The sequence below is a fragment of the Thalia democratica genome, chromosome 9 (assembly GCF_965202585.1).
Source record: "Thalia democratica chromosome 9, ktThaDemo2.hap1.1, whole genome shotgun sequence".
Classification (NCBI taxonomy): Eukaryota; Metazoa; Chordata; class Thaliacea; order Salpida; family Salpidae; genus Thalia; species Thalia democratica.
The window spans coordinates 29,275,037-29,284,163 of record NC_139173.1 but is presented as its reverse complement, the minus strand read 5'-3'; positions in this window follow the sequence as shown (position 1 = coordinate 29,284,163).

Sequence of the window (9,127 nt, the reverse complement as noted above, 5' to 3'; positions counted from 1 at the left end):
ATAAGTATTTTAAATACAATATTTTTAAACTTGATAAAATTAATAGGTTAACAATGTCAATATTATTTAACAAAAACAAGAAGAATACAGAAAAAAATGTTTTATTAAGTTGATAAAAATATTTATATTGTCACACTGAAATTCTCCACGAGTTAGTAAATGACCTGCATATAAAATCCAATTAACACTTTTTAATTAATTACTCAGGTGTTAAAGTGAACAAGAATATTTCAAATAATAAATTACCTTAACAAAATATTTGCATGATTTTTACTAACTTAAATGATAATTTAGATGGAATAAAACAAGACAGTTCAGTTTAAAAACTAAGCTGATGCAAAGTAATACAGCAGTATTGAAACAACTGTTATACTATTTAAACTTTTTTGTTACAATTTTTTTAAATTTTTAACAATCGAATACATGTAAATTTTATTCATACATAGAGTTCGGCATTTATTGATTTAGTACAAACTTTGAACATTCAAAAAAAGTAACAACAAGTTAAAGTTTAAAGCAGTTTACACTGAAAATATATTTAGCTTTCAAAAAATATTCAAGCAACCTCGACTTTTGAATAGTATAAACTAGGCGTAAAGTATACAAAGACAATTTTCAATTCAATTTAAGATGGTGAAAATAAATTATACAGAAAAAGTTTTCTGACATTTAAGTAAATTCTATTTATTTTTATTTTAAACTCAATATAAGAAATTCTTACTTATTGAGTACTAATCAAATTTGAACTTAGCTTTTCAATTTCGGCTAATTTAAATAATTTTGTCTGTTGAATCAGGTTTTATTCTTAGTGCGTATTCAGTTTATTAATTTTAAGCAAGTTAAAAATTCAGTTTATATATTAATTACTAAAAACGTTAAACTTTATTGAACTTCTAATGTAAATCTTTTTTTTCAAAGCGAAATTTTTCAAATTTTTTTTCTCGATTATCTATTTAAAAATTGTAACAGAAGTTTTGCTTAAGTTTGTCTTTGAAATCGTTAGAAATTATCGATTCAAAAATTGAAAAGTTACAGCTTAAAAGTTAATCTTTTGGATATTATCGTTTTCTATTTTCAAATCTATAATGTTGTTGCTAGTATTGGTTTAAAATACTTAAGTTAAACTTTTGTATTATACTTATTCTAAAAAACCTTAAGTTTAAGTGTTTTAATCTTAACAGGAAAAAAACAATACATCTTTTATTTTTTTGTTTCATCCCATCTCATAGAAGCTGCTTTTTGTTAGTATAAGCGCAAATTGGCATACACAATTCCTTGTTGAGAACCTACCTATTTTCATAATTATTAAAAAAAAAAAAAGTAATAAGAAGTTTATATTTGTTTTAGTTTTAAGCTTTTTTATAATTTAGAGCGTTACTCTAGTAAAATACTGATTTCTAGTAAAATAATGATAATATTTAAACAAAAATAAACAAGTATCATGAAAATAAACATCAAAGTAAGTTAGTAAATTGCAGTTTACTTATTTTACATACTAAAACACGTAACTATTTAGAAAGTTGCTTAAAGCAATTTATGTTCGTATACTTGCAAACTTAACTCATTTGCTAGATAGTGTTTAAAACATCTAAAAAGTTATTCTAAACTGGTAAATTAATCTGCAATTTTGTCGGAAATTTTCACACTCTACATAAACCATCATTTCATCACGCCATCGGGTGATGTTTAAACAAGTGTCTTGCACGTAATGGTTTAAAAATATTTAATAAAAATATGGCAATTTTTTAAAAATAATGACAGTAAACTTGTTAATCGACACAGTCTGTGTTTTGCAAACAACCTACCCTATTTTTATATGTTCTTTATATTTTTAAGTATTTTTTATAAACTTATTAAAAGGTGTGTAAAAATAGATAACAATGTCACTTTTGAATGTTGATGTTTTTACTTTTTTGTTTATCGACAAATTTAGGTAAAGACAGGTATTTATAATCGTGGTTTACCTACGGTTTAAAAATAGGTAATCTATATTATTAGTCTTTTATAACTATATTTACTTATTTTTGAGTTGTATAACTTTTTTTTCAAAAACTGTTTTTGATTAAATTTAAAAAGTATGGCTTTAAAGCAATTTGAATTATAGAAGACTAATAAAAAATATTTTTTGCTTTTTAATTCTTAAAAGAGATAAAATTAGATTTAAACATTAAAGTATGTCAATATATTAATGTACTCACAGTAAAATACTTGTAAAAATACCTTATCAAGGATTTTACAATTTTAACATTAGCTTTTAACCTTAAAAAGCTAAGAACTTTTGTTATTAATATTAGAACTCAAAGTAAAACATTATTTAACATTGACGTTAAACTTAATATTATTATTGAACACTGAATGAAGAATATCACTGAATTGATTGGCAGTAAATTTTGTGTCATAATTAAGTTTTGATATAAATTTCCGTTTATTTAATAAAATTCGGAAAACATTCAAAATTAATTGGTCTAACAATAATTAGACCAAATTAATCATCAGACTTAGATGCAGTTATCTTTTTTTAGATTTTTTTTTGCTTAATGAGTGGTTGTTGTGATTAATTGAAACTAAACATACAAAACTACTTATCATTACCTGATTAGTAACATTAACCTCTAGTTTAAAAATCCATTAGTTTCTGTTTATTTTATCCACAGACAATTATAAATTTGTTTTTTAAATAATTAAGAACGACAGAAACAACTTTGGTGGGCTGAAATGTGTTTTTAGCTGATTTATCGGGAAAGATCTGACAATAATATTTTTTTAATAACTTCTACGTACAAAATTAATAATAGCTTACAGTTTAGCATTATCAAAAACTAAAATATCTTAGAAGGGAGTTTAAATATTTCGTAAAAACAATTGTAAGTTTAAAATAATGTTTAGTTTCAGCATTAAAAAGAATTTTAAAACCTTTATAAAACTACTTTCAAAAAAAAAAAAAAACAAATGTATTGATTTAATATACTTAAATTTAAGCTTTGTTACCGTTAGAAAAGTGGTTAGACAAATTTTCCATTGTATCACACTTAACACTTTTCTTAATAATTTTTTAAATTTAAATTTTAACTCTGATAGTAGAATTAATTATTTTTCTAACGTTTCTTACTTAAAAAGTAGGTAGTAAACAAAAAGCGATGCATCTTAATTTGCAAACTGTGCAATAGGAAGTTTATAAATAATTAATTAAAAAAAAGTTTTAAATTAATAATAAATTAGCCTTTGACAACTAAACTTTGAGAGCTGAGTTTTAAAACTTTTCAAAATAAATATTCAAGTTAAGATATTGTTCTGCATCGGCAAAGTTTCAATTTGACTCGTAGTTTACACTGATCTATCATTGAACGAACAATTTAATTAGTTTAGTAAAATACATATACAACAAATTTAAGCAAAGTATGAAATATATGTTTTCAATTGGTAGAAGAAACTTAATCAAAGTATAATGAAACATACTTACAAAATTTACACTGTTTGTATACAGAATTTCATTGATACAAAAGAATTGAAAAAACCTTTAACTTAAATGTAGACACTAGAACTTAATTTTGTTTGAATTTATTTGATCTTTAAACTACAAAATTTCAAGGTCAATAATAACCAGACTGCTTTCAACTTTTGAAAAGACAAAATAAGTATTTAAGCTATTTTTTAATAAAAGTATATTTCATCAAATGTTAATACGATAATAAATCTAGCACCAACTTTACGTTTTTAATGTTGTCATCGAGCTTTGGACAAGGTATAATTAATTTTACACATTAAAAAAACTATGTCGTATTTAGAAACTATGAATATATAAATGTATAAAAAAATTGACTACTCAAAAAATGTTTTTTTTTTAAGTTTATTTAAAACTAAAGTTTATCACTTTTAACTTTTCACAAAATTTAAAACATTTATGTATGACTTTATTATTAAGTTATAGTTAACTTTAAGTTGTAAAAATAAAACTTCAGTCTAAAATATAATGTTTAAAACTTTTTTGTTTTCATTAACAAACGTATAAATGTCACTTATACAGCGTAATAGTATGCATTTATTGAGTATGGGAACTAATTACAAAAGATAAAGTACAAATGGAATTAATTATACTAAGTCGTACTTAAAATTTCTTACATAAATTTAATATTAATACCTGCGTAGAAATGTAAAATGTGAGCAAATTTACAAAGTTAATCGTTCTTAATAGCATAATTTAAATTATCATCGTGATTATATTATTCAAAACGGAGTGCGTAAGCTATCTTTACTTAAAGTAAGCATTTATATAAAACAAAAAATGTATATATTTAATATACAAAATATATTAAATGCATTAAATTTCTATTTAAAAAATGTAATTGTTTGACTGTATGCATACTAGTTTTTTTCTTATTGCCTATACAAATGAACTAATCAGATAAGTTAATTATAAATTTTTGATTGATTTAAAATAGAAGTGATACAATTTAAAACGGAAAAACGCAGGTTTTTTAGTTTAGTAAGCGATTCATGTAAAAACTTTTGACTTACCTATCAAAAACATTAAAAACATCAGATAAAACTAAATACTTTTAAGAAGAAATTAGTAATGTTAAGTATAACGTTTAAAACGCACCAAACTGCACTATTAAACAACGAACATCTTCATAAAACTATTTTTATTAACTATAACTAAAATAAATTTTTCATAAATTTTTAAGTTTGTCAAAAAATGATTACTTTTAAAGCCTTTGAAAAAAGATTAGTACTTTTTAAGATTATTACACATGAGCTTATAAATTAAAAAAAAAACTTTTAGAAAATTAAAGTATGTGGAAAGTTTTTTTAATAATGTTTTAAAATGTGTCCGTTGTCACATTAGAACTCCCTATGGATTCAAAATGACCTGTTTGAATATATAATCAATACTCTTTTTCATATTAGCTAATTATTTTCCTTATAAAACTTAGAGCAAATTTTTGTGCGTAAATAAACTTTTTAATGTTAGATTTTTGTTTAATCTAAATACTGTTTAAAATAGATGGATCTAAATACTGTTTAAAATAGATGGAATTTCACATGATTTTGTTTTAATACTGTATAATTAACAATTGTATATTACATTATGTTGTATATAACTGTATAATTGAAACAATTGTGTATTACATTGAAACATTCCATCTATAGTTTTTCGATTTAGAAACCGAATACATGTAGATTTTGTATAAAATGAAAATCTTGTTATTGATTTACTACAAAAGTTAAAATTACAACGGTTACAGTTAAAAATAAATGAAAGTTTAACAGAGTTCACACTGAAAAGTTCTAGTTCTTGGTAACACATATTGTCGCTATTCAGAAAGTAAAAAATTGGCATAAAAGTATTTTAGAAGTACTTCAAAAATCTGTTTAAAATTATAAATAAAAATTAATAGTAAAATTGTTTCTGACATTAAAATAAATTCAATTGATTTTGCGTTAAAAGTATTTGGAGTTCAAAGATAAAAAGTTTTTATTTATTGAGTACACAATCAAACTTTTTTTTCAAATTTAGTTATTTTAAATAAGATTGTCTGTTGAATAGAATTTTGTATTTTACGCTCAATGTGTTGTTAATTTTAAACATTTTTGAAAAATAGTCAATAGGTATATGACTTAAATAACTTGAATTTATGTTAAAAATTTTTAGCTAAGTTTTTTAAACAGTAAGATCTAAAACAAAAACTTTGTATTAAGTTTTTTTAAAGTTTTAAATAAAACTTCAAGCATAAGACTTAAAACAGAAGAAGTTTTTCAAAAGGTTTTCAGTAAAATCGTTGGTAAATATTGATTTAAAGTTTGAAAAGTTACATATTGAAAAGTTTATCTCTAGAATACTACTGTTTTATATTCTTACAAATCTGTACTGTACTCTAACTTGTTATAAGAAAGAAGTTTGATTTCAAATTTTTATATTTTACTTATTTTATAATGTTTAAAGTTTTTTTTAATTTTAATAATGACATATTTATATAAAACTTTTATTGTTTTTTGAACTACGGTTTAATATATTTTTTAGTTTTTAGTTAGTTTAAGTTAGAATGTTGTATGCATAATATAACTTTGACTGTTTAGAACTTTATACTAAGGCATTTTAAAGTATTATAGATTAAACAATTTAAATACTAAAACGAGTTCAACTATTTTTTAAGATAAATGTGTTTATCAAATATTAATTAAACTATTGTGTGTCATTGATTTGATTTAAAACCAAATTACAGATGAAAATAAAACTACAAACATAATATTAAAGACAATAAAACGACCAACAATTTTTTTTGTATCACTTGTTTTTTATACCATTTTAATGTTTTAGTAGACTCTACATATAGTTTCTATAAACCATGTTTGTACAAAAATGAAAATAGTTATAATTAAACTAATTTGAAACAAAATTATTTATATATTAACTTATTTATATGTTACTTAATATAACTAAATATTCTTAAGTTTTTGTCTTGTTTAAAACATTTTTAATTATTAACTCATTCTTATGTTACTTAATATAAATAAATATTCTAAATCTAATATTTTCTTTGAACTATTTTTAGTTATTTATAAAATTATGTTTCTGATAGTATTTTAGGTTTTTTTTGTACCCAACTTTCTCTGATAGCTTTTATAAAAGTATATCTGTTTTATGCGTTTTTACTCATGTACATATAGAATGTTTCTTTTTTGATGGTTTTGTTTTCTACAAACCAAGAAATTTAATTAAAAACACATGAAATATTTACCATACAGCACTTTTTTCAGTTTAAGTTTTTAAGCTTTCGGGTTTTAACTGCTAAAAAAATAGTTTAGTTATTTAACAAGAAACGTATATAAACTTTTTGAAAATCTTTTTATTTAATAAATCTACCTTGCAAGTCTTTAAATTTAACTAAACTTTTATACTAAATTTTACAGAAACATTTAACTAAAACGTTTGTAAGTGAAAGCTCCGTTGACAAATACAATGTAAGCCCATTAAATTATACACTATGATGATAGTAAACTGATTAATTGGTGCACCCTTTTAGTTTGCAAGTAACCTACCCTATTTTAATCCGTAATTACTATTTACATATTTATTTTTTTCTTAAACAACATGTGTAAAATCAAGATTTTTAAAGTTGTTTATTATATTGGTTTGTTTATCGGTAAATTTTTAAAGTGACTGGTTTATATGATCTTGATTAACCAGGCTTAAAAAATATGATCATCAATTTTTACTTATTTTTGAGTCATATTGCTTGATTTTATAACTTATAAAAAAAATTAGAAGTATTTATCATAAAAACTAGGTTTATCTAATATTTTTAATAAAAAGGGTTAAATAATTTTTAAACTGTTATTTTTGGTTTTCAGTCTCGGTCTTGCATACTGAATGCAGAAAATAAAAACTTCATCGGCAGTAAAAAACTTGTCATGATTGAACTTAAGAGGTTCTTATATTTAGTGTATGACAGAATTTTGATAGAAACTTCCATTTCTTCAATAAATCTCAGAAAACATAAAATCGTTACTTTTTTTAATAACAATTAAAAAAAGATAATCATCAGGATTAGTTTTACTTTTTCATTTGTTCGTTTGATTTTTATTTTTAGCATAAAAAAGGGAAATTTTAAACAAAAAAAAAGTTTTACTTATGTAAAAATTCTTTAAAACCTATGAATTAAAAAACCTTAACTTAGTAAGTATAAATTTTAAAAAAGACTTGAACAAAGTTTAACAAAAACAGCTCTAGTAGTTTTGACATTAGTAAAAATCTAAAAATTTTATCACTTTCTTACCTTTTATTTATCTTAATGCGTACAGATGTTTTTTGTATTTTCTTATTATTTTCTCATCGTAATAAAATTTAGCAAAAATCACACTCTGATAATTTTGCTTACGTTTTTTGTAAGATGAACATAAACTACTAATTTAAGACAAAAAAAAGTTTGGTTTTAAAAAAATATTTAACTTTAATCGTAAAAAGTATTTGATTTTAAACATAATTTTTTTTAACATTAAAGTGTTTAAAATAATTTGTTAAAATAATTAAGATTATAACTTTAGAAGAACCTTGAAAATTTATTTTCTAAATTTTATGACTACTTTTAGTCTAGCTTCCGAATAGTTTTAAATTCGGGTTGTAAAATTTTCTTATATCTGTTTAGTTAAGTGATGTAAATTTAAATTAAGCTAAACGGATATCAAAAATATACAAAAATTGTTTCTCTAAATAGAGTAAAATAAAGCAACAACTAAAACTAAAAAGTTTAGTTCTTCAAACTTTACTTTTGCACTTATGTAAAACTTTAAAATGGATTTTATATCTGTATTTTTTTTTCTTAAGATTTGCTAAGATACTTGAATAACTATCTCATAAAATCACTTAATTTACATGTTGATATTTTTTAACATTTCTAAAATGTCTAAACTAATTGCTTATTGTTTTTAACTTTTGTTTACTCAAAAACTTTAAAACTAAAACATCATAAAATTAGTACTCCTTTAGCTAAAACTGTATGTTAAGGTTAGAATTTGACCGATTTATCAAAGGTATTTAGATTTTAAACGAATTTTTTTTTCTCCATTTATTGAAGTAATGAATGTTTTAAAACTTTAATAATTAAAAAAACAAAACGACTTTTTAATGTTTATAGTAAATTTTAACAGCTATTACCATTTCTATTTTTATCGCAGTTAAGGTATATTATTTAATTATTTTAGCAAATGCTTTAACTAAAAATTATACAATTGTAAAAATTCCAATGGATGATGAAAATTGAACCAATTAATTTTCAATTATGTTTTAGACATGACTATTTTATGATAACTTAATGCAACTTAACTAACAACTTAATTGTAAATAAAGCATTGTTTATCTACTACATATACTTAAAAACAAAACATTTAACAAGCAGGTAGCTAGTAATAAAGCTAAGGCTTTAATAATTTTTTAGCAAAAGTTACATAACTAAACTATTATTGTTTTTACTATTAGTTTTAAGTTATTTAAATCTTAGTTTGTTTTTTATATTTTAAACATTACATTTTTAACCTATTAGACAGCTTTACATAGAATACATTACATACTTTATTTTGGTTTTTTATAACAAAATAAACTAATATGTTAGCTAGCGGTGGTAGTGAT